The sequence below is a fragment of the Sceloporus occidentalis genome, unplaced genomic scaffold, assembly GCF_023333645.1.
Source record: "Sceloporus occidentalis isolate IW3139 unplaced genomic scaffold, rSceOcc1.0.p SCAF_69, whole genome shotgun sequence".
Classification (NCBI taxonomy): Eukaryota; Metazoa; Chordata; class Lepidosauria; order Squamata; family Phrynosomatidae; genus Sceloporus; species Sceloporus occidentalis.
In genome coordinates, this window is record NW_028317049.1 from 3,991,688 (window position 1) to 4,016,276 (window position 24,589).

Consider the following 24,589-nt stretch of genomic DNA (forward strand, 5'->3'; position numbering starts at 1 on the left):
TTGCAAATTTCCCATGATGCGGCGCTGCAATTCCCCCCATTTCCTTCCGGTGGTCCTTTCACTTTCAGGGCAACTCATTTTTGGGGAATATATATATATGTGTGTGTATGTGCGTGACTGTGAATATACATATATGAATATCTATCTATCTATCCGTCCATCCGTCCATCTGTCCATCTATCTGTGTGTTGAAATTGCTGAAATGGAAGGGAAAACAAAAAAGGGGGATGAAGAAAACACAGAAATCACGAGGCAAATATTCACGCAATTACGCGAAACAGGGAACAAGAACTTGCGCCCCTTTTCACCCCGGAAATGTAAAAGATCACGATGCATTCAGACCCCCACTGAGCATGCGCAAATCACTGAATACCACTGGTGTGGTAATAAAATTTGCACTCACTCCGTTTTGCTTGAATTCGCATCACATGACTTGCCTTGAATTTGATTCCCCCTCGATTCGGAAGGGCAACCAGGTGTGATAAAACATTCACGTTATAACGTGAATTCGCATAGCTGAACCAGGAGTCGCCCCAGATCTGAGCTGCAAAAACCTCTGTGTGATAAACACCAAGAGCTTTGACAACTACATTGTGGGCTTGCTTCTTCAGATTACTAAAATTTGTTTGTTGTGTTCCTTTTTCAGTGGATTCCGATTTATGACAACCCTGTCACTGGGATAGATGTCTCCAAAGGAGGTTTGCCTTCCTCAGAGGCAGAGAGACTGTGACTTGTCCAAGGTGGGTTTGTGTAGCCAAGTGAGGATTCAAACCCTAGTCTTGCGGTGGGGTCAAGTCTGCACGGGCCAAAATATTCTGGCCCAGGAGTTGCCTTGACGTTGCCTTGTTGCTTGTCCATTGCAACGCTGGGCGGCTGGTTGCATGTAGGTCCCGCTGTGCCACCTGGCATCTCTGCCACTGCAGCAAGTTGCTTGCTCTGAGGTCAGAATGAGGTGCCCATTATCAATCATATGGATGGGCACCTTGAGCGTGTGACTTGTTGCATTGGTGATGGCACTGGGCAGCACAGTGGGATGCATTGTAAACAGCCACCTGGCATTGCAACGGAGGGCTCCAGATCTTCCAGGAAAAGGAAGGGTTTAAAAAAATGTTTTAAAGGGGGGGTATATATCGGTGCTGAATTGGCTTGGTGTCATTCAGACAGTTTGCACCAGAACCAGGGATAAGGCCCTGCGTTGTCCAGTGGTCCCTCCACATTTACTGGAGTTAGGGGCGAAGGACCCCTGTGAATGTGGAAGAACCACAAATAAAAGAATACTGTTCTTTTTACCCAAAAGAACACCTCGCTAGGCATCTCCAGGTCCTCCAGTGCAACTCTAGGGGTCAACATCTGCCACAAGTTGATGATAGAATCATCTTGGAGGACCTACAAATGCCTAGAGAAGTGTTTTCTCTAGGAGATTCTAGATTTTCCAGCACAACTCTGTGATCAATTTCTGGCAGAACTGCGCTGGAGGACCTAGCGATTCTTAGAAAGAACATATTAATCAAAACCTCAAATAACCAAATCCACAAAAGTCAAAACCGCAAATGTGGAGGGACAAGTGTACTCACTGTGAGAAAAGGGGGAAGGACATTTTGTTGGGCCCATGCAAACAAAGCCATAGATTCCTATCTCACCACCCAATCCACTACGCTATGCTGAGTCTTTTTGTTAAAGTAGCTGCGATTCTAAAGATAGCGGAATTTGGGGGAAATTTCAAAATGGCTTTTTCCATATCTGTGAAGACACACTCAGCTAAAGGTGGTGGCAGGTTTGGGCGTGCAACGCCGGTACCCTGGTGAAATCATACTCTTCTACCCCAAAACGCTCTGATGCTGAATGTAAAGTTCAAAAAGGGGGAAGTTTAATTTAAAGAACAAAAAGAGTTTTCTCCTCCCCAGCTCTAGATAAAAGATACTTTACAGACTTTCAGGCCTGTTACAGACTGCCAAAATAAAGCTGCTTGGGGTCTCTTTGGAGGTATGCTGTTTAAATGATGCATGCATCCTAAGAATCCGGAAGCTGCACCAAAGCTGCACTCCAGTGCTTAGGAATGGAGTGTGGCTTTGGCGCGACCTCCGGACTCTTAGGACCCATGCATCATTTAAATAGCATACCTCAAGAGAGACCCCAAGCAGCTTTATTTTGGCAGTCTGTAACAGGCCCCAGCAATCTTCAGGGTCTCATCTTTCTGGGTCTGATCTTGGTTTGATCTCCTCTCTCAATGGAGCTGGTGCAGGGTCTTTCAGCTCCTGATCTCTTTGTCTTCTTTGATGCTGGTAACTAATTTGGCTAACTTGTTCTTGGTAACTAAATCGGCTAACTTGTTCTTGGTAACTGAGGCCTGTTACAGACTGCCAAAATAAAGCTGCTTGGGGTCTCTTTGGAGGTATGCTGTTTAAATGATGCATGCGTCCTAAGAATCCGGAAGCTGCACCAAAGCTGCACTCCAGTGCTTAGGAATGGAGTGTGGCTTTGGCACAACCTCCGGACTCTTCGGACCCATGCATCATTTACATAGCATACCTCCAAAGAGACCCCAAGCAGCTTTGGCGCGACCTCCGGACTCTTCGGACCCATGCATCATTTAAATAGCATACTTCCAAAGAGACCCCAAACAGCTTTATTTTGGCAGTCTGTAACAGGCCTGAATTGGCTAACTAGTACCTGGTAACTGATTTGGCTAACATGTAAGAAATGCCCTTTCCGGCTGCCTGGGCCTATTTGCCACCAAAAGACAGCTCTCTGCCAGCTCACAGCAAAGACTGCTCCAAACTAAAAAGCCTCTAGCTAAAACAGAGCTTGCTGGGAAAGGGCAATCCAGACCTGGAAAAGTGCAGGGGATCCTACAGCTCCTGCCACAACTAATACAATGAATTTTCCTACACTAAAATATTCTATGGCCTGAACCAACACGAAAGGAAATGCAGAGGGAGATTTAAGCAGTCCTGGCTGGACATCACAATATCCCTTTAGGTTTGCTTGCCTTTATGGCTAAAGTTGCACAAAGATCCTAAAGCTTTACTCTAACACCACACTCTGGCCTGTTACAGACTGCCAAAATAAAGCTGCTTCGGGTCTCTTTGGAGGTATGCTATTTAAATGATGCATGCATCCGAAGAATCTGGAAGCTGCACCAAAGCTGCACTCCAGTGCTTAGGAATGGAGTGTGGCTTTGGCGCGACCTCCGGACTCTTCGGACCCATGCATCATTTAAATAGCATACCTCCAAAGAGACCCGAAGCAGCTTTATTTTGGCAGTCTGTAACAGGCCTCTCTGTTTGGATCATGCCTTGTGTTTTTAATTCCTAAAATGTTCAATACCTCGTCTCTTTTTCTTTAAAATCACCTTGAGTTATAAAGGATTCTGATTCCAGGAAATGCAGTTACAAAGCTCTTTTGCTATAAAACCCACATTAAAAACAAAAAAACCCCACCTTTCCTCTGCACAAAAATCTTGGGTCGCAGCAACTAGCGGCTAGCCGGAGACGGAGGGAGGTTGAGAGGGGGACATTCCCCAGCTTTCCAACCTCTTTCTCTCTCTCTCTCTCTCCCCCGCCACACCATTATTTCAAATTTGATTATTTTCTAAACCAAGGAGATTGCCTAAGACCACGATTTATTCATCAGACACGCATCAGGGCGATGTGATTCAGAATTGCAAGCAAGGCAGGGACACCAAATCAGTATAATTCATTCCTCTCCTTCAGACACCAGCCCTCCTGCTGGAAAATCTGCACAGTGCCATCCCTGCAGAGAAGCTTAATTGTTTCACTGGGCTAAGGTGGGGAGACGGAGGGGGGCACGCTTTCCTTGTCCTTTTTTAATGCAGGAGTTCTTTCCTTTCCAAAGAGCAGCTGCTCCAGCGGCTGCCTTTGTTAGCCGTAATCTCCGAACCTCCTGCTCCTCTTCCAGTTTGCATGTGCTGTTTGAAAGTTTGGGTGACCTCAAGGCGTATCCGGACTGACAGAGAAAAGTCCCAGCTTTGGTTCCTGTCCTTTCCAATTTTATACTGGGTTAAAATAAACCGACCCAGGGAGCCTGTAGAAAAAAGCATCCAATGGTATTAGGAGCTGGCCGAAAATATTCCTGGGTGTACGGATCTCCAAAATGGAACTGGAACAAAAATAAGGGAATTTGGGCCTGAACAGACAGGCCAAAATAAAGCTGCTTCGGGTCACTTTGGAGGTATGCTGTTTTCATGCGTCCTAAGAGGCCAAAAGCAATGCCAAAGTCATGGACTAAGGACTAAAGCGCAGCTTTGGTGCAGCTTCTGGCCTCTTAAGATGTGTGACATTTAAACACCGTACCTCCAAAGTGACCCGAAGCAGCTTGGTTTTGACCTGTCTGTTTGGGCCCATTCTTGTCTTTTTAGGGGTTACAATACATTTAAAATACTCCTCATTCCAGTTGAATAGAAGATGATCTGGCCACATGCGATCTTCAGGAGACTGGGCTTTTTTTGCAGCCCCTACCCCCCCAGAAAAACTCCTTAAACTCAGCGGGAAAAGGCGTTGCGTTTTTCACAGGACTATGTTGAAGTATAAGCCTAGAAATGTTAGTCAAAAAATCGACCCAGAAAACCTGAATCGACTTATCTATGGGTCAATGTAAGTGCTGCACTTTAGCTCTTATAAAAGAATGAACCATCCCTTGGTGAAAGGCAAGAGTAAAATCTGTCCTGGAAGCACTGACCCTCCTGTATTCGGTCATACATCCAATCTTTAAGTGTGAGCACAAACAGTTATGCATGCTAGAATCTTTGGCATTGTTCTCTTTTCCTTCATCCTTTAGATCCTTTGTTACATGCCCCTAAGTTTTACCCTCGACTTATCCACAGGTCATATCAAAATCCCTCATTCTGGCCCCAAAACCTGCCCTCGACTTATACAGTACATGAGGTCGACTCATAGTCGAGTATATACGCTATGCATTATTGCACATGGTGCTATCCGTCTGCTTCCAAAATGGTTGCACATTTTTGGCAGAAGGAGAGTGAATAGATCCAAACGGATACCAATTTGTATAGGAAAGTGAAGACAGCCATAAAGGCGAATGGCAAAATGCGCACCAAATCGCATCGTAAACTTACACGTAGACAAGCCCTTAGTCAGGATTCACTCTCAGACTTGGTATCCAGGCTGGATATCTATAATGCTTTCTGCAGGTCAGTTCCAAGTGTTTACTAAGTAAAAACTTCATTTGGTACAAAAACACAGGCCCCATACAGACAGGCCAAAATAAAGCTGCTTCGGGTCACTTTGGAGGTATGCTGTTTAAATGATGCATGCGTCCTAAGAGTCCGGAAACTGCACCAATGTCACGATTCAGTGCTAATGACTGGAGTGTAGCTTTGATGCAGCTTCCGGACTCTTAGGACACATGCATCATTGAAACAGCATACCTCCAAAGTGACCCGAAGCAGCTCTATTTGGGCAGTCTGTATGGGACCACAGCCTCTTAGTATGGAAGGGCAGCGGCAGCTAATATTAAACTGCTAATGGGTCGTGTACTCACGTTTTGTAGGAAGTCCACATGGCACCTTCCTCCATACATAATCTTCCCAGAACCCAGATCGCTGTGCTTCTTTCATGCATTTTTTCTTATCAGCATCTTTTAAAAAGGACGGAAGAGCTATGTACTCTTTACAGGTCGGTGCTACTCTTCTGTTTGTTGTTGTTGTTTTAAACAAGCAAAGACTTCGACATGGCCACTGATAGATCAGTCTGACAAATCTATCGTAGCACAGCACACACATAGTACAGTCTTTGTGGTGGGCATCATTTTTCATCGTCCATGCTTTCGTCTTCTAAAATCACTCCAAAACACTCTTCTGAAAGTTTCGGTGCAGAAACGTTACAATGCTATTTCCTCACAGCTAGGCATATATAATATTTCTTGTATGAGGGCAGAAGATGAAGGAGACTTGGACAAAGTGCGTCTTAGTAGGCCCTTTCTCCTTTGTTGTTGTTGTTGTTGTTGTTCGCTGCCTTTGAATCGGGTTTGACACATGGCCACCCTGTGAATGAGACGCCTCCAAGATCTCCTGTCCTAAAATGCTCTGTCCAGATCCTGAATGACTCCTTCATAGAATCATAGAATCATAGAGTTGGAAGAGACCACTAGGGCCATCCAGTCCAACCCCATTCTGCCATGCAGGAAATCCAAATCAAAGCATCCCTGACAGATGGCCATCCAGCCTCTGTTTAAAGACCTCCAAGGAAGGAGACTCTATCACCCTCCGAGGGAGTGATTGTCTTTTCTAGGGTCTTCTCATGATGTAGCCAAAATATGACAACCTCAATTTATTCATCTTGGCTCCCAGGGAGAGTTCAGGCTTGGTCTGCTCTAAGATCCCTTTGTTTGTCTTTTTGGCCATCCACGGTATGCTCAGTGCTCTTTTCTAGCACCGCATCTCAAATGAATTGATTTTCTTTCTATCACCTTTCTTCACTGTCAGTACATCTCTACATGACGATGGGAAAGACAATGGCTTGGACGATCCAAACTTTGCTATTCGTTTTAGTTTTAATTGCAGTTTAAGATCTAGACTGAACCTTATCGCATTGGTTATTAAATCAATTTATCTCTGTCCAGTTTAAAGCTGAACTCGGGCACCATCCTGATCTTATTAGATGATTTTTGCCGCACAGTCTGGGTCCATCCCTACTTCCAGAGCCACTCTTTTTGGATCCTGCTGTTTTCTGACTTAAGAAAATGGCCTGCAAAGTGGCTCTGGAAGCAGGTATGGACCCAGGCTGTATTCGGGCGGCAGATTCGGCAGCAAAAAACATCTGTGATAAGATCATGATGCTGCCAGAATTCAGCTTTAAACCAGATAGATAGAGGTAAATCAATTTAATAACCAATGCCATAAGCCTCCTAGTCCTAGTCTTCCATAGCTGCTCTTCCCAATCTTGGTTGTCTCCTGATTTCTTGACTGCAATTGCCAGTCTGCTCAACGATTGATCCAAGATATGGGGAATCTTTACCTATTTCAATTTCTTCATCATCTATTCTTGTAGCTCCTCCATCGTCACTATTTTTGTTTCCTTGATGTTCAACAAGCCTGCCTTAGTACTTTCTTTTCTGTCTTTGTTTAGTCATTGTTTCAAGTATTTTATGTTTTCTGCTAATAGTATGGTGTTTGTTGATATTCCTTCCTCCAGTCTTCACTCCTCCTTCCTCCGTATCTAGACCTGCTCTGCGTATGATATTTCTCCTACCTGGCAATAGTGGTAACTTGTAGTAGCAGTAGTGCCAGGTGGCATCATCGGTATTTGCAAGGAACCCCTAGGGTGATGCAGTGTCAGGGGCATAGCGGGAAATTAAAGTGGCACTTAGGCCTGTTACAGACAGCCAAAATAAAGCTGCTTCGAGTCACTTTGGAGGTATGGTATTTCAATGATGCATGTATCCTAAGAGTCCAAAAGCCGCACCAAAGCCACGCTCCAGTCCTAAGGACTAGAGTGCAGCTTTGGTGAAGCTTCCAGACTCTTAGGACTCATGCATCATTGAAATACCATACCTCCAAAGTGACTCGAAGCAGCTTTATTTTGGCTGTCTGTAACAGGCCTTAGTCTCCACCATTTGGTGCTACTCCAAACACAAGGCCGATGGGAGGTTAAAGATGGAAGCTCAGGATAGCCATACACCGTTGGCAGCCTGGTTGCAGACATTTGGACCCGCTACAGTTTCTGAACAGCTTCCAAAAGCAGCCCATGGAGAGTGTGTCACAGTAATCCCACCAAAGCATATGTCGCTGTTCACATATCTGACGTCTCAAGGAATGGGCGCACCTCAAAAAACTAGCTTTAACTGTTCAAATGCAGCCTGGCTACTGCCAAGACCTGGATCTCCAGACTGAATACACCAAAAGTGCACCTAAGCCAGTGGTTCCCAAACTTTGGTCCTCCAGAATTCCTGACCAAGCTCATAGAATCATAGAATCGAAGAGCTGGAAGAGACCACAAGGGCCATCCAGTCCAACCCCTGCCATGCAGGAAATCCCAATCGAAGCATACCAGACAGATGGCCATCCAGCCTCTGCTTAAAGACCTCCAAAGAAGGAAACTCCGCTACACTCCGAGGGAGTTTGTTCCACTGTCGAACAGCCCTTACTGTCAGGAAGATCCTCCTAATGTTGAGGTGGAATCTCTTTTCCTGCAGTTTGCATCCATTGCTCCAGGTCCTGTTCTCTGGAGTCTTTGTCATTGACAAAGATGTTGAATAGCACTGGGCCCAGGACAGGCCCTTGTGGCACCCACTGGTCACTTCTCTCCAGGATGAAAAGGAGCCATTGTGGAGCAACCTTTGGGTTCGGCTGGTCAACCAATTACAAATCCATGTAACAGTTAACTTGTCTATCCCACATTTTACAAGCTTGTTTGCAATAATGTCATGGGAAACCTTGTCAAAGGCCTTACTGAAATCAAGATACACTACATCCACAGCATTCCTCTCATCGACCAAGCTGGTAATTTTATCTAAGGCCTGTTACAGACAGGCCAAAATAAAGCTGCTTCGAGTCACTTTGGAGGTATGGTATTTCAATGATGCATGAGTTCTAAGAGTCTGGAAGCTACACCAAAGCTGCACTCCAATCCTTAGAACTGGAGTGTGGCTTTGGTGCAGCTTTTGGACTCTTAGGACGCATGCATCATTGAAATACCATACCTCCAAAGTGACTCGAAGCAGCTTTATTTTGGCCTGTCTGTAACAGGCCAAAGAAAGAGATTAGATTTGTCTGGCATGACTTCTTTCTCTGAAACCCGTGTTGACTTTTTGTGATTATGGCATTGCTTTCTAGATGTTCACAGACTCTCTTTTTAATGATCTGCTCCAGGATCTTTCCTGGACTAACTGGACGATGATTGTTGGGATCCTCTTTCTTCCCCTTGTTGAAGATGGGGACAACGTTTGCCCTCCTCCAGTCTGCTGGGACTTCTCCTGTTCTCCAGGAGTTCTCAAAGATTATTGCCAATGCCTCCGATATTACCTTTGCCAGTTCTTTTAATACCCTTGGATGGAGTTCAGCTGGCTGGGGCTTCTGGGAGATGAGATTCAAAACACCTGGAGGACCAAAGTTTGGGAACCACTGAGATTTCGGAGGGCATGTATCCTGTTTTCATCCTGGACTTTCTTTTGCTTCTTTTGATCAGTGCTACTAAAAAAATAATCCACCTTTCTTGTTTCTGGCTGCCTCCTTTCTAATATTGTTTTTTTTCTCTCTGTATATGTTTTCGAAGAAAGGATGCTAGATAATTACTGGCACCCGAGATATAGGCAAGTGTGAGCATGCCAAACCAAGGAATGGGGGCAGAGGGAGTGTTAGGAGACAGGCAACTCGGCAGGTTGAGCATAGAGAAGAGTTTTTGCAATGCGCTGTAATTTGCCTTGACAGGTCAATTCTATACTTGCTGAGCTGGGAAAAAAAATTCATTATGCTTTAGCTGTTGCTGTCATCATCCTCCAGCCCTAGAGGAGTTTTCTGTTCAATATCTTCATCAAGAACAACAACAACAACAACTTAGTAGTCACAGTAGTGCTACTACTACAGTGGCTGCCCAGAAGATATAGAGCCACAGAGTGAGCACCATCAGTCAGAAATGCAACCAACATTTTCACACGCTTGTGCGTAAACTATTTTCGCACACAGTTTACCGCAGTATAGATTGACTGGGTTACTCTGTGAAGTGTCCTGTTCCATGTTGCGTTTGGAAGGTGACTTATTTTTGTTATTTATTTGATTTATATCCCAGGTTCCCCCCCCCCCCCCCAAAAGAAAAAATGGGACTGAAAGGGTCTTACAATACAAGTCAAAACAAAATGCAGGTTGAGTCTCCCTTATCCGAAAATGCTTGGGACCAGAAGCGTTTGGGATTTGGGAATCTTTTGGATTATTATTATTATTATTATTAAACTTTAAAACACTGGCCTGTTACAGACTGCCAAAATAAAGCGGCTTCGGGTCTCTTTGGAGGTATGCTATTTAAATGATGCATGGGTCCTAAGAGTCCGGAGGTCGCGCCAAAGCTGCTTCGGGTCTCTTTGGAGGTATGCTATTTAAATGATGCATGGGTCCTAAGAGTCCGGAGGTCGCGCCAAAGCTGCTTCGGGTCTCTTTGGAGGTATGCTATTTAAATGATGCATGGGTCCTAAGAGTCTGGAGGTCGCGCCAAAGCTGCTTCGGGTCTCTTTGGAGGTATGCTATTTAAATGATGCATGGGTCCTAAGAGTCCGGAGGTCGCGCCAAAGCTGCTTCGGGTCTCTTTGGAGGTATGCTATTTAAATGATGCATGGGTCCTAAGAGTCCGGAGGTCGCGCCAAAGCTGCTTCGGGTCTCTTTGGAGGTATGCTATTTAAATGATGCCTGGGTCCTAAGAGTCCGGAGGTCGCGCCAAAGCTGCTTCGGGTCTCTTTGGAGGTATGCTATTTAAATGACGCATGGGTCCTAAGAGTCCGGAGGTCGCGCCAAAGCTGCTTCGGGTCTCTTTGGAGGTATGCTATTTAAATGATGCCTGGGTCCTAAGAGTCCGGAGGTCGCGCCAAAGCTGCTTCGGGTGTCTTTGGAGGTATGCTATTTAAATGACGCATGGGTCCTAAGAGTCCGGAGGTCGCGCCAAAGCTGCTTCGGGTCTCTTTGGAGGTATGCTATTTAAATGACGCATGGGTCCTAAGAGTCCAGAGGTTGCGCCAAAGCCACACTCCATTCCTAAGCACTGGAGTGCAGCTTTGGTGCAGCTTCTGGATTCTTGGGATGCATGCATCATTTAAACAGCATACCTCCAAAGAGAGACCCCAAGCAGCTTTATTTTGGCAGTCTGTAACAGGCCACTGTAAATTTACACAGCACTGTACCTATCTTTTATTACTCTTGTTAATTTGTCCATCTCCATTAAGTCACGTTTTTCAATATCTATTCTTCTTGTGTTGGTATACTTTGGTTTTTCCCCAATGTCTAGCACATATCCGCCACTGTTAGAATCATAGAATCATAGAATCATAGAATCATAGAGTTGGAAGAGACCACTAGGGCCATCCAGTCCAACCCCATTCTGCCATGCAGGAAATCCAATTCAAAGCATCCCTGACAGATGGCCATCCAGCCTCTGTTATCATATCCAATATAGTTTTTTCCTGGTCTTTCTCTATTTCTTCTTCAGTTATATTTAAAAGGTGTTAATTCTGGTCTCCGTTGCAGTTTTCTTTTCAAACCTTCTTGCATTACGTTACGAGTTGTGGCTTTCTTAGCTTTCTTGCAAGCTCTCCAGATATGGCAAAAGGATCCCACGTTATCTGCGCATTTCCAGCATTCATTGGAGGATCCTTTTCGACATCCTAGATAGCTTTTCTGGAGTCAAGTGCCATCTATGAAACATCTTATAGAAATTGTATCTCAAGTCAGAACTCAGTGTAAATCTTACTCCTCTAGTCCACACTCTTTGTTCCAGTTGTACAGTCTGTCCCACATTCTGTGCCCATTTGTTCACGGCCTCCTCTTCCATTTCTGTCTTTAATAAAATCTTATCCATTTTTCCTATTAAATGATTGTCATCAGAATGTAACAGTGGCTCAAACCCTGCCTTTTTGTCTCCATTCCCTCTAATTTTTAATCTGTCCCAGAGTTGTCTGTATACATACCAATTACATCCGTAACCTTCTTTCTCCAATTCTTCTCTCGTTTCCATTCTTTACTCATCCTTGCGAACATTCAACAACCTATTGAGAATAGTTGAATCTTTCTTTTTTTTGAATACAGAATGAAACGGCGGCCGAATGAAAGCCGAATACAACAGTTTGTCGGTGATATCATCTGGACTTGACATGAAAATCTGAGTGACCACATTGATTGCTAAGTAAGGAGAAAAATGCCCTACGTAGAAGCCGCTTTAAAACAAACAAAAGGAGAACAGTAAGGGCTGTTCGGCAGTGGAATGCACTTCCTCGGAAGGTGATAGAGTCTCCTTCCTTGGAGGTCTTTAAACAGAGGCTGGATGGCCATCTGTCAGGGATGCTTTGAATTGGATTTCCTGCATGGCAGAATGGGGTTGGACTGGATGGCCCTAGTGGTCTCTTCCAACTCTACGATTCTATGATTCTATGATTCTATGAAAACCACCTTTCCTCTGGAGGAAAGGAGAGCTCATAAACCTCTTGGCACAAAATGTTCAGCCTCGGATAAGGCTTTCTTGATGTCCTGAGCTAAAGTTTATCAGGGATGACATGATGCTGCAAATGAGGCTATTGCTCCACAATGGCTCTTTTCATTGCACATCAGGCCCTGGGTGAGTCAAGCTCTAGTCATCGAGGCCTTTCAGGGAAATGCAGCCTCTTAATGCTTGTCCTGATGAGAAATGCCAGAATAGAAACACGTTGTATTGGAAGGTTTGAATCGGGTAACAATCAGAGGTGAAACGTACCTCTGAAATGTAATGCAGTTCTGCAATGCAGAATTAGGTCAGCGCGTTTTGCAAAGAAAGAAAGAAAAGAAGGGAAAGTGCAAAAAAGGATGAGGAAACAGGGTTTCTAATGTAAAAGGTAGCTGCTGTGAGGTGTAGCAAGAAACGAAGGCATGCATTTGGGAAGTTAGGCCTGTTACAGATTGCCAAAATAAAGCTGCTTCGGGTCTCTTTGGAGGTATGCTGTTTAAATGATGCATGCACCCTAAGAATCCAGAAGCTGCACTCCAGTGCTTAGGAATGGAGTGTGGCTTTGGCGCAACCTCCGGACTCTTAGGACCCATGCGTCATTTAAATAGCATATCTCCAAAGAGACCCGAAGCAGCTTTATTTTGGCAGTCTGTAACAGGCCTTAGCTTTGGTCATGAGCTTGAAAGCCCTTAAAACTTTAAAAATTCAATCCCCCATATGATCTTATTCGCTCATTAATACCTTCTGCTCTCTTTTTGCAGGCCACGGACCTTGAGATGAGTGAAAAAGGAGTCTGGGGCTGATGCCGCACTACAGAATTAATGCAGTTTGACACCGCTTGAACCGTCGTGGATCCATCCATCGAATTGGCAACAGAGCTCTCTGACAGGCAAGGCTGAATAGATCACAAAACTACTAGTCCCCAGAATTCCATAGCATTGTGACGCAGCAGTTAAAGCAGTGTCAAACTGCATCATTTCTGGCCGTGTAGATGCAGCCATTGCTAGATTGGTCGAAAGGAGCCATCTAATCCAGCATCCTGTTCCTTACACTCGTCCCTCCGTATTTGCGGCTATGACTTTTGTGGATTTGATTATTCACAAATTTTATTAATATATTATCTCTAGGAATATTTAGGTCTCTAGGAATATTTAGGTCCTCCAGCGCAACTCTATGGTCAATTTTTAAGTCGCACTGGAGGACCTAGAGATTCCTAGAGAGGACCCTCCACTAGGTATTTGTAACTCCTCCAACACAATTCTATGGTCAGTGTCTGGCAGATGTTGACCACAGAGTTGCCCTGGAGGACCTAGAGATTTCTAGAGAGAATACTCTACTAGGCCTTTGTAGCTCCTCTGGCACAATTCTATGGTCAGTGTCTGTCGGACGTTGACCATAGAGTTGCCCTGGAGGACCTAGAGATTTCTAGAGAGAATACTCTACTAGGCCTTTGTAGCTCCTCTGGCACAATTCTATGGTCAGTGTCTGTCGGACGTTGACCATAGAGTTGCCCTGGAGGACCTAGAGATTTCTAGAGAGAATACTCTACTAGTCCTTTGTAGCTCCTCTGGCACAATTCTATGGTCAGTGTCTGTTGGACGTTGACCAGAGTTGCCCTGGAGGACCTAGAGATTTCTAGAGAGAATACTCTACTAGTCCTTTGTAGCTCCTCTGGCACAATTCTATGGTCAGTGTCTGTCGGACGTTGACCAGAGTTGCCCTGGAGGACCTAGAGATTTCTAGAGAGAATACTCTACTAGGCCTTTGTAGCTCCTCTGGCACAATTCTATGGTCAGTGTCTGTCGGACATTGACCACAGAGTTGCCCTGGAGGACCTAGAGATTTCTAGAGAGAATACTCTACTAGGCCTTTGTAGCTCCTCTGGCACAATTCTATGGTCAGTGTCTGTCGGACGTTGACCAGAGTTGCCCTGGAGGACCTAGAGATTTCTAGAGAGAATACTCTACTAGGCCTTTGTAGCTCCTCTGGCACAATTCTATGGTCAGTGTCTGTCGGACGTTGACCATAGAGTTGCCCTGGAGGACCTAGAGATTTCTAGAGAGAATACTCTACTAGGCCTTTGTAGCTCCTCTGGCACAATTCTATGGTCAGTGTCTGTCGGACGTTGACCATAGAGTTGCCCTGGAGGACCTAGAGATTTCTAGAGAGAATACTCTACTAGTCCTTTGTAGCTCCTCTGGCACAATTCTATGGTCAGTGTCTGTTGGACGTTGACCAGAGTTGCCCTGGAGGACCTAGAGATTTCTAGAGAGAATACTCTACTAGTCCTTTGTAGCTCCTCTGGCACAATTCTATGGTCAGTGTCTGTCGGACGTTGACCAGAGTTGCCCTGGAGGACCTAGAGATTTCTAGAGAGAATACTCTACTAGGCCTTTGTAGCTCCTCTGGCACAATTCTATGGTCAGTGTCTGTCGGACATTGACCACAGAGTTGCCCTGGAGGACCTAGAGATTTCTAGAGAGAATACTCTACTAGGCCTTTGTAGCTCCTCTGGCACAATTCTATGGTCAGTGTCTGTCGGACGTTGACCAGAGTTGCCCTGGAGGACCTAGAGATTTCTAGAGAGAATACTCTACTAGGCCTTTGTAGCTCCTCTGGCACAATTCTATGGTCAGTGTCTGTCGGACATTGACCACAGAGTTGCCCTGGAGGACCTAGAGATTTCTAGAGAGAATACTCTACTAGGCCTTTGTAGCTCCTCTGGCACAATTCTATGGTCAGTGTCTGTCGGACGTTGACCATAGAGTTGCCCTGGAGGACCTAGAGATTTCTAGAGAGAATACTCTACTAGGCCTTTGTAGCTCCTCTGGCACAATTCTATGGTCAGTGTCTGTCGGACGTTGACCATAGAGTTGCCCTGGAGGACCTAGAGATTTCTAGAGAGAATACTCTACTAGGCCTTTGTAGCTCCTCTGGCACAATTCTATGGTCAGTGTCTGTCGGACGTTGACCATAGAGTTGCCCTGGAGGACCTAGAGATTTCTAGAGAGAATACTCTACTAGGCCTTTGTAGCTCCTCTGGCACAATTCTATGGTCAGTGTCTGTCGGACGTTGACCATAGAGTTGCCCTGGAGGACCTAGAGATTTCTAGAGAGAATACTCTACTAGGCCTTTGTAGCTCCTCTGGCACAATTCTATGGTCAGTGTCTGTCGGACGTTGACCATAGAGTTGCCCTGGAGGACCTAGAGATTCCTAGAGAGGACCCTCCACTAGGTATTTGTAACTCCTCCAACACAATTCTATGGTCAGTGTCTGGCAGATGTTGACCACAGAGTTGCCCTGGAGGACCTAGAGATTCAGAGAGAGAACACTCCACTAGCCATTTGTAGCTCCTCTAGCGCAATGTGATGGCCAATGTCTGGCAGATGTTGACCACAGAGTTCTACTTGGAGGACCTAGAGATTCCTAGAGAGGCGTTCTCTTAGGTAAAAACATAATGTTTTTGTTATATGTGGTTTTTCCACACTCATGGGGGTCCTGTGACCCCTAGTGAATGTGGAGGAAGGAGTATGGTTGTCATGCTGCCTGGGATTAAAACAGTAGTAGTCCAAAGCATGTCATTCTGATGTTCTCTCCCTTTTTCTGCAAACTATCTACAGCGCTATGTAAATAAACTATAATAATAATAAATAATAATATCTGAACTACTGTCCATTAGCAGACAGATCAATCAGAAATTTGCCTTATACTTTATAAAACCTGCTTGGACTAGTGATCACATTGTAGTAGTAAGGAATGTCATAATTAATATGTAGAGAGCTCTTGTAGCACCTTTGAGACTAACTGAAAGAAGTTGGCAGCATGCGCTTTCATAGACCTAAGCCTACTTCCTCAGATGCATAAGTTTAAGATATGTGTTGTCCAAAGTATTTCATTTTGGAAGAAAGGGGTCCTGATCCCAATCAGCTGCATTAGGAGATTTCAGCCTAAATCCATTTGCTAATTGCAGTTAGAGGAGACCCATGGAATAAATTGTGGAACAATAAATCAACATCTAAGTAAATCCCATTTACCCATTGATTCAATGGGACTAATCTAGTTAAGACTAGCAATTAGATTTAGGCCATTAAGTTTTATTATCATTTGGGGGAGATGTCGTTCTCATCCATTTGAATACCATTCATAAATTTAGAACTTTGTGCCATATTTTTCTTTCTAAATAAGCTCCTATCTTGCGGTGGAAAGGAGACTAATTCAGGACCCAGTTATTCAAGCCAGAGATAGGGATTTCCCCCCTCCATTGAGGCAGGAGTGTAGCTATTGGAGGAGGGGGGGGGGAAATGAGGGCAAATAAGAATCCCACTTGCCATACATGAAAATTTGGGCTTGTCTGTGTGGGTGCACACCATTTACATGATGCAGGGCCAAATCCCCACATCTGGTGTGGACTGTCTTCATGAACGTCGATTCAGCGCTGGCACGAACGAGATGCAGATCTGAATCGGTTCCCTGTGATGTCACTGAATGTGGGCGGCAATGGAAGTACATAGACGTAGAGTCCATAGATTGCCTTGATGGGAATACATAGATGTAGAGTCCATAGATTGCCTAGATGGGAGTACATAGATGTAGAGTCCATAGATTGCCTTGTTGAGAGTGCATAGATGTAGAGTCCATAGATTGCCTTGATGGGAATACATAGATGTAGAGTCCATAGATTGCCAAGATGGGAGTACATAGAGTCCATAGATTGCCTAGATGGGAGTACATAGATGTAGAGTCCATAGATTGCCTTGATGAGAGTACATAGATGTAGAGTCCATAGATTGCCTTGATGGGAATACATAGATGTAGAGTCCATAGATTGCCAAGATGGGAGTACATAGAGTCCATAGATTGCCTTGTTGGGCGTACATAGATATAGAATCCATAGATTGCCTTGATGGGAGTACATAGATGTAGAGTCCATAGATTGCCTAGATGGGAGTACATAGATGTAGAGTCCATAGATTGCCAAGATGGGAGTACATAGATGTAGAGTCCATAGATTGCCTTGATGGGAATACATAGATGTAGAGTCCATAGATTGCCTAAATGGGAGTACATAGAGTCCATAGATTGCCTAGATGGGAGTACATAGATGTAGAGTCCATAGATTGCCTTGATGGGAATACATAGATGTAGAGTCCATAGATTGCTTAGATGGGAGTACATAGATGTAGAGTCCATAGATTGCCTAGATGGGAGTACATAGATGTAGAGTCCATAGATTGCCTAGATGGGAGTACATAGATGTAGAGTCCATAGATTGCCTAGATGGGAGTACATAGATGTAGAGTCCATAGATTGCTTAGATGGGAGTACATAGAGTCCATAGATTGCCTAGATGGGAGTACATAGATGTAGAGTCCATAGATTGCCTAGATGGGAGTACATAGATGTAGAGTCCATAGATTGCTTAGATGGGAGTACATAGATGTAGAGTCCATAGATTGCCTAGATGGGAGTACATAGATGTAGAGTCCATAGATTGCCTTGATGGGAGTACATAGATGTAGAGTCCATAGATTGCTTAGATGGGAGTACATAGAGTCCATAGATTGCCTAGATGGGAGTACATAGATGTAGAATCCATAGATTGCCTTGATGGGAGTACATAGATGTAGAGTCCATAGATTGCTTAGATGGGAGTACATAGATGTAGAGTCCATAGATTGCCTAGATGGGAGTACATAGATGTAGAGTCCATAGATTGCCTAGATGGGAGTACATAGATGTAGAGTCCATAGATTGCTTAGATGGGAGTACATAGAGTCCATAGATTACTTAGATGGGAGTACACAGATGTAGAGTCCATAGATTGCCTTGTTGGGAGTACATAGATGTAGAGTCTATAGATTGCCTAGATGGGAGTACATAGAGTCCATAGATTACTTAGATGGGAGTACACAGATGTAGAGTCCATAGATTGCCTTGTTGGGAGTACATAGATGTAGAGTCTATAGATTGCTTAGATGGGAGTACATAGAGTCCATAGATTACTTAGATGGGAGTACACAGATGTAGAGTCCATAGATTGCCTTGTTGGGAGTACATAGATGTAGAGTCTATAGATTGCCTAGATGGGAGTACATAGAGTCCATAGATTACTTAGATGGGAGTACACAGATGTAGAGTCCATAGATTGCCTAGATGGGAGTACATAGATGTAGAGTCCATAGATTGCCTTGATGGGAGTACATAGATGTAGAGTCCATAGATTGCTTAGATGGGAGTACATAGATGTAGAGTCCATAGATTGCCTAGATGGGAGTACATAGATGTAGAGTCCATAGATTGCCTAGATGGGAGTACATAGATGTAGAGTCCATAGATTGCTTAGATGGGAGTACATAGAGTCCATAGATTACTTAGATGGGAGTACACAGATGTAGAGTCCATAGATTGCCTTGTTGGGAGTACATAGATGTAGAGTCTATAGATTGCCTAGATGGGAGTACATAGAGTCCATAGATTACTTAGATGGGAGTACACAGATGTAGAGTCCATAGATTGCCTTGTTGGGAGTACATAGATGTAGAGTCTATAGATTGCTTAGATGGGAGTACATAGAGTCCATAGATTACTTAGATGGGAGTACACAGATGTAGAGTCCATAGATTGCCTTGTTGGGAGTACATAGATGTAGAGTCTATAGATTGCCTAGATGGGAGTACATAGAGTCCATAGATTACTTAGATGGGAGTACACAGATGTAGAGTCCATAGATTGCCTAGATGGGAGTACATAGATGTAGAGTCCATAGATTGCCATGATTCTGCTTTGGTCAGGGCCCCACCTGGAATACTGTATCCAGTTCTGGGCACTACTATTCCAAAATGATGTTTAGAAACAAGCATGTCCAAAGGAGGGTGACTAAAATGGTGAAGGATTGGTAAACCATGCCCTATGAGGAATGACCTAGGGGAGTGGGGATGTTTAGCCTGGAGAAGAGAAAGTTAAGAGGTGATATGATAGCTCTGTTTAAGTATTTGAAGGGATGTCATATTGAGGAGATAGCAAGCTTGTTTTCTGCTGCTCCAGAGAATAGGAGATGGAGCAATGGATACAAGCTACAAGATAAGAGATTCCATCTCAAGATTAGGAGGAACTTCCTGAAAGTAAGAGCTGTTTGACAGTGGAAGACGCTCCCTCGGAAAGTGGAGGACTCTCCTTCTTTGGAGGTTTTTAAGCAGAGGCTGGATGGTCATCTGTTGGGGATGTTTTGATTAAGAGTTCCTGCATGGCAGAATGGGGTTGGATTGGATGGCCCTTGGGGTCTTTTCCAACTCTATGATTCTATGAGTCTATGATGGGGGGGGGGGGGGAAACCAGCCGTGGAATAGAATCCATTTTGGAGAGATTCGTTGACAAATGTGAACATGAAGAGGGTGATTTTGTAAGGCGAAGATTCGATCAGTACAAAGGTAGTGTGAACGACAATCCGCTGTTGAACCGATCCATCGATCCGGATCGCAGACCGCTTTATTTGTAAGTGGGAATGAGGCCCCAGTTTAGCTAAGACTGAGGCATACACTCCAGCTGTCCTGATTCGGCAGGGAAAACCCTGATCAACCCTTGTCTCCTGCTTTCCCAGCTGCTTTTAAAATGTCCTGGAGTCTCTCTCCTCTACCCGCTTTCCCCCTTTGTCCTCAGCAGAGATGCAATAAACTGAATTCAAAGTGCAAAACTAGTTTGTACTCAGTTAAACTTATCAGGGGAGAAGAGAGGGAACAAAACTTTGCTCTTGGTTGTAGTCTATGGCAAAAGCAAACTGCTGCCGCCTCTTCTCACGTTCTCCCTTACTAATAACTTTTGCCATCCTGACCCCGCTCTGAAGTAGTTTGCCACACATGTCCCAATTTTCATTTGTGAACTGTGGGAGGGTAGAACATCAACTGAGCCAAGAGTGTGGGATTGTGGAATGGCAGCCCAAATAAATACATCATGGCCTGTTACAGACTGCCAAAATAAAGCTGCTTGGGGTCTCTTTGGAGGTATGCTGTTTAAATGATGCATGCACCCTAAGAATCCGGAAGCTGCACCAAAGCTGCACTCCAGTGCTTAGGAATGGAGTGTGGCTTTGGCGCGACCTCCGGACTCTTAGGACTCATGCATCATTTAAACAGCATACCTCCAAAGAGACTTGAAGCAGCTTTATTTTGGCAGTCTGTAACAGGCCCATATTTCACATCTGAAATAGACTATCAGTTCTAGATCTAGAGGTCCTGAATTAACAATTTAGCCACATATTTTGTATTTTTACTTTTTAGGGAGGCAAGCATGAATCGACTTTCAATTCAGCCCACTCACATGTGTAAAGAAAGTGGAATCTTGGAGTAAGTCGGTGGCGTCTCCTTAAGGGAAAACTCAGAAGACTGAACCAAACAATGAGAACTCAAGGTACAAATCCCAACCAACATCAACATCATTTCCCCCCCTGGCTTCAGAGCAATTATTAATGTGACTTGGACAGAATGAGAATGTTAATGAAGGCTAAAATTTGCATGCAATATCCTCTTGATTTTCTTAGAGACACGAAAGGTCACTTGTTGTGCAGCAGAAAAGATTTTAAAGCTGAAGCAGCTTTATTTTGCCCTGTCTGTATGGGGCCATAGTTTCTGAGCTCAGCCACTTCTTAGGCTGTGCAACTGGGGAAGAGCTGAGATGAAGGAGCTGTGATCACTCTCCTACTCATCTTCCAAGCCTGGTTTTTTTTTTCCTGACCATGATATCATGCTACTGTTGGTTTTTGTGGGGCCTTTGATAATGTGTATGGTCACTCTTCAGGTCATTCTGCTGGATTCTTTTATTCATACCCTACATTTTCCATACAGCTTAAGGTGGCCTGGGTTCGATTCCCCGCTCAGCCATGGAAACCTACTTGGTGAACTGGTATGTGTCGCACACTCGCAGCCCTTGAAAACCCCGTGATACGGTTTCTTTAGGGTTGCCATAAGTTGGAAACGACTTGAAGGCACACAACAACATTCCACATTGCGCAGTTATAGCACTTTTATATATCTCTATCTGTCCCGGCTCTTTCCTTTGGAATCCTGGGATTTGTAATTTGGGACTCAGAATTCTCCAAGGGTTTATTGGCCTGTTACAGACAGCCAAAATAAAGCTGCTTTGAGTCACAGTGGAGGTATGGTGTTTCAATGATGCATGCGTCCTAAGAGTCCAGGCTGGAGCGTGGCTTTGGTGCGACTTCTGGACTCTTAGGACGCATGCATCATTGAAACACCATACCTCCACTGTGACTCGAAGCAGCTTTATTTTGGCTGTCTGTAACAGGCCATTCTCAGCTTTTTCCCCACTTCTATTGTGCAGGAAGCCAGCAGACCCACATCAAGGTGACTGATCTATACAGCGTCACATATTATTTTGCAGGACCATGCAGTGCATCATATAAAGTGACAGAGACAGCCTTACATTGACTGAAGATACATTGGCACTGTCTCTGAGGCGTGATGTACTGTGGACCAAAACCAAACTTAACAAAATTTATGTAATAATGAAAAGCATGACAAAATCTGGTATGAAAAGCAGCACTTTGTAGAGGTGAATGAATTGCGGTGCCAAAGGAGTGTCGGATGTAAGTTGCCAAAGGCTACAGTGCCAAAGCAGGGGCCCATTCACACTGTCCCACTATAAGTGGGCGCCACAATTCAGAAAGGACATTGAGAAACTGGAGCGTGTCCAAAGGAGGGCGACAAAAATGGTGAAGGGTCTGGAAACCATGCCCTATGAGGAACGACTTAGGGAGCTGGGGATGTTTAGCCTGGAGAAAAGAAGGTTAAGAGGTGATATGATAGCCCTGTTTAAATATTTGAAAGGATGTCATATTGAAGAGGGAGCAAGCTTGTTTTCTGCTGCTCCAGAGAACAGGACCTGGAACAATGGATGCAAGCTACAGGAAAAGAGATTCCACCTGAACATTAGGAGGAACTTCCTGACAGTAAGGGCTGTTCGACAGTGGAATGCACTCCCTCGGAGGGTGATAGAGTCTCCTTCCTTGGAGGTCTTTAAACAGAGGCTGGATGGCCATCTGTCAGGGATGCTTTGAATTGGATTTCCTGCATGGCAGAATGGGGTTGGACTGGATGGCCCTAGTGGTCTCTTCCAACTCTACGATTCTATGATTCTATGATTCTATTCTATGATTCTAAGTCAACCTCATGTATAAGTCGAGGACAGGTTTTGTAGCCAGAATAATAGATTAATAATAGACCTGTGGATAAGTCAAGGGTAAAACCTAGAGGCATATAACAAAATATCTAGATGATGAAGCAAAGGAAAACAATGCCAAAGAACTTACAAAATCCCAGCAGACATCACTGTTTGTGCTCACATAAAAGCTGGATGATGAGAAAATAAAAGGGGGTTCAGTACTTCCAGGACAGATTATTCTCTTGCCTTTCAGGGGATTGTTCCCCTTTTTTATCATAGTTAAAGTACAAATAAGTATAATAGTTAAAGTACAGGACTTACATTGATGCATGGATAAGCCGATCTAGGTTTTTGGGGTCAGTTTTTTGACTCAAATTTCTAGACTTATACATGAGTATATACAGTGTACTGCTATGTTTCCACTTTTATTGCTGTGGTTCCATTCTGTGGAACCCAGGATTTACAGTTTCGGGGAGAGCATTTAGAATTCACAGTGCCTCATCGTTGGTTGTTGTGTGCCTTTAAGTCATGCCTGACTTATGGGTACCGTAAGGTGAACATGCCATGGAGTTTTCTTGGCAAGATTTGTTCAGAGAGCATTTGCCATTGTCTTCCTCTGGGGCTGAGAGTATGTAACTTGCCCAAGATAGCCCAATGGATTTCTATGGCTGAGCCTTGGTCTCCAGAGTCCAAATTCCCTCTTTGGAATCTACCTTTTTCGTGACACCTTTAGCATTGTCAAAATTTCTGCAGCAACAAGCTCTTGTCTGGACTGCTGCTGCCGTACTGCAGAATTAATGCAGTTTGGCACCACTTTAAGTGTCATGGCTCCATTCTATGGAAGCCTAGGATTTGTCATTTGTTGGGACACCAGAGCTTTCTGACCATGAAGACTAAATATCTCACAAAGCTACAAATCCCAGAACCCCATAGCATTGAGTCACGGCAGTTACAGTGGTGTCAAACCGCATTAATTCTGCAGTGTGGATACATCCAGGGCTGGTCTACTATTAGACAAAGGAGTTTATCAAACTGGACGGGAGGCTCTCAATTTCGAAAGGGAAGCGCAGTGGTTCAATGCCTGTACTGCAGCCATTCACTCAAGACCACAAGGTTGCGAGTTCAAGACCAGCAAAAGGGCCCAAGCTCGACTCAGGCTTGCATCCTTCCGAGGAGGGAGCTAAAATGAGTACCCAGACTGTTGGGGGCTAATTAGCTTACTTGCTGTTCACTGCTTTGGAATAGCGGTATATAAATAAAACAAATTATTATTAATTATTAATTCACACAATTACATGATTACTTATCACACCTTAAATTTGCTGTAATGGCCTCCCCGGACGCGACCCAGATTCTGTGCAAAGTAAGCCATCACATCGGTGGGTTCTTAATTGCGAATTGGCACCCTTGCGCATGCTCAGTCAGACTCTGGATGACTGGAGCATAGCATATTTAGGCAAGAGAGAGAGAGAGGAACCAAGGAACCCCACAATTTACAATAGAATGGTTGAAAGAACATGCTCTATTCATGTTAAAACACGCATATATTCACTCTTGTCACGTTAAAACATGAATATAATGGTTATCCAATAGCTCCCAGTCCATGCCTCTTCATTAGCAGACAGCAGCCCCTTCTCAGCAATGCTGAAGGACAAGTGGAAGCAAAATGGAAGCGGAATTGCAGCGTGGCTTCATGGGAAACCCCCCTTCCGGATTGGACCAAAGGAGACATGCACATCACATCAAACAATAGAGCACTGAGTGCGATGTTGCCTAGGAATAGGGTTTGTGTCTTTGCTAGTTCACCAAATTTACTTAAGTGTGGATTGATGCGTGATTGTGGAGTGCATTCGGACTGCCAGCGATCGCGCGTGGTAACCTTTCACGCAATAACGTCAATACGCATGATTCCTTTCAGAATGACACTGGATTGTTCTTCCAATTTCAGTCGTGTGATATCGTCCAAAGTTAACTGGCAGCTGTTTTTGGTGGTCGTGAAAGGAAAGCCAAACAATTACTTGACTTGTTACTTATTTTTACTGTCAGGGAGATGTATGTAGTTGTGGGATTTTTGCCCCAAATTCTAAAGTAATGTGTCAGGACTAGATGCTGTGTACTTTGGCCTGTTACAGACTGCCAAAATAAAGCTGCTTCGGGTCTCTTTGGAGATATGCTATTTAAATGCTGCATGCATCCTAAGAATCCAGAAGCTGCACCAAAGCTGCCCTCCAGTGCTTAGGAATGGAGTGTGGCTTTGGC

The 24,589-nt window shown here is 44.4% G+C and overlaps 1 long non-coding RNA gene across 2 annotated transcripts in view; it reads left to right on the forward strand.

Moving 5' to 3' along the window:
• Positions 1–652: 652 nt before the first annotated feature.
• The window catches only part of LOC149286422 (uncharacterized), a 54,307-nt gene continuing 30,370 nt past the window's right edge, over positions 653–24,589 (forward strand). The window contains exons 1-3 of one of the 2 annotated variants that reach the window (XR_016277612.1): positions 653–740; positions 12,917–13,044; positions 20,431–20,560. This is a non-coding gene — a long non-coding RNA (uncharacterized LOC149286422). Of the gene's footprint in view, positions 741–11,781; positions 11,862–12,916; positions 13,045–20,430; positions 20,561–24,589 lie in introns of those variants that run through there. The other variant, XR_016277611.1, reaches the window with a different exon arrangement.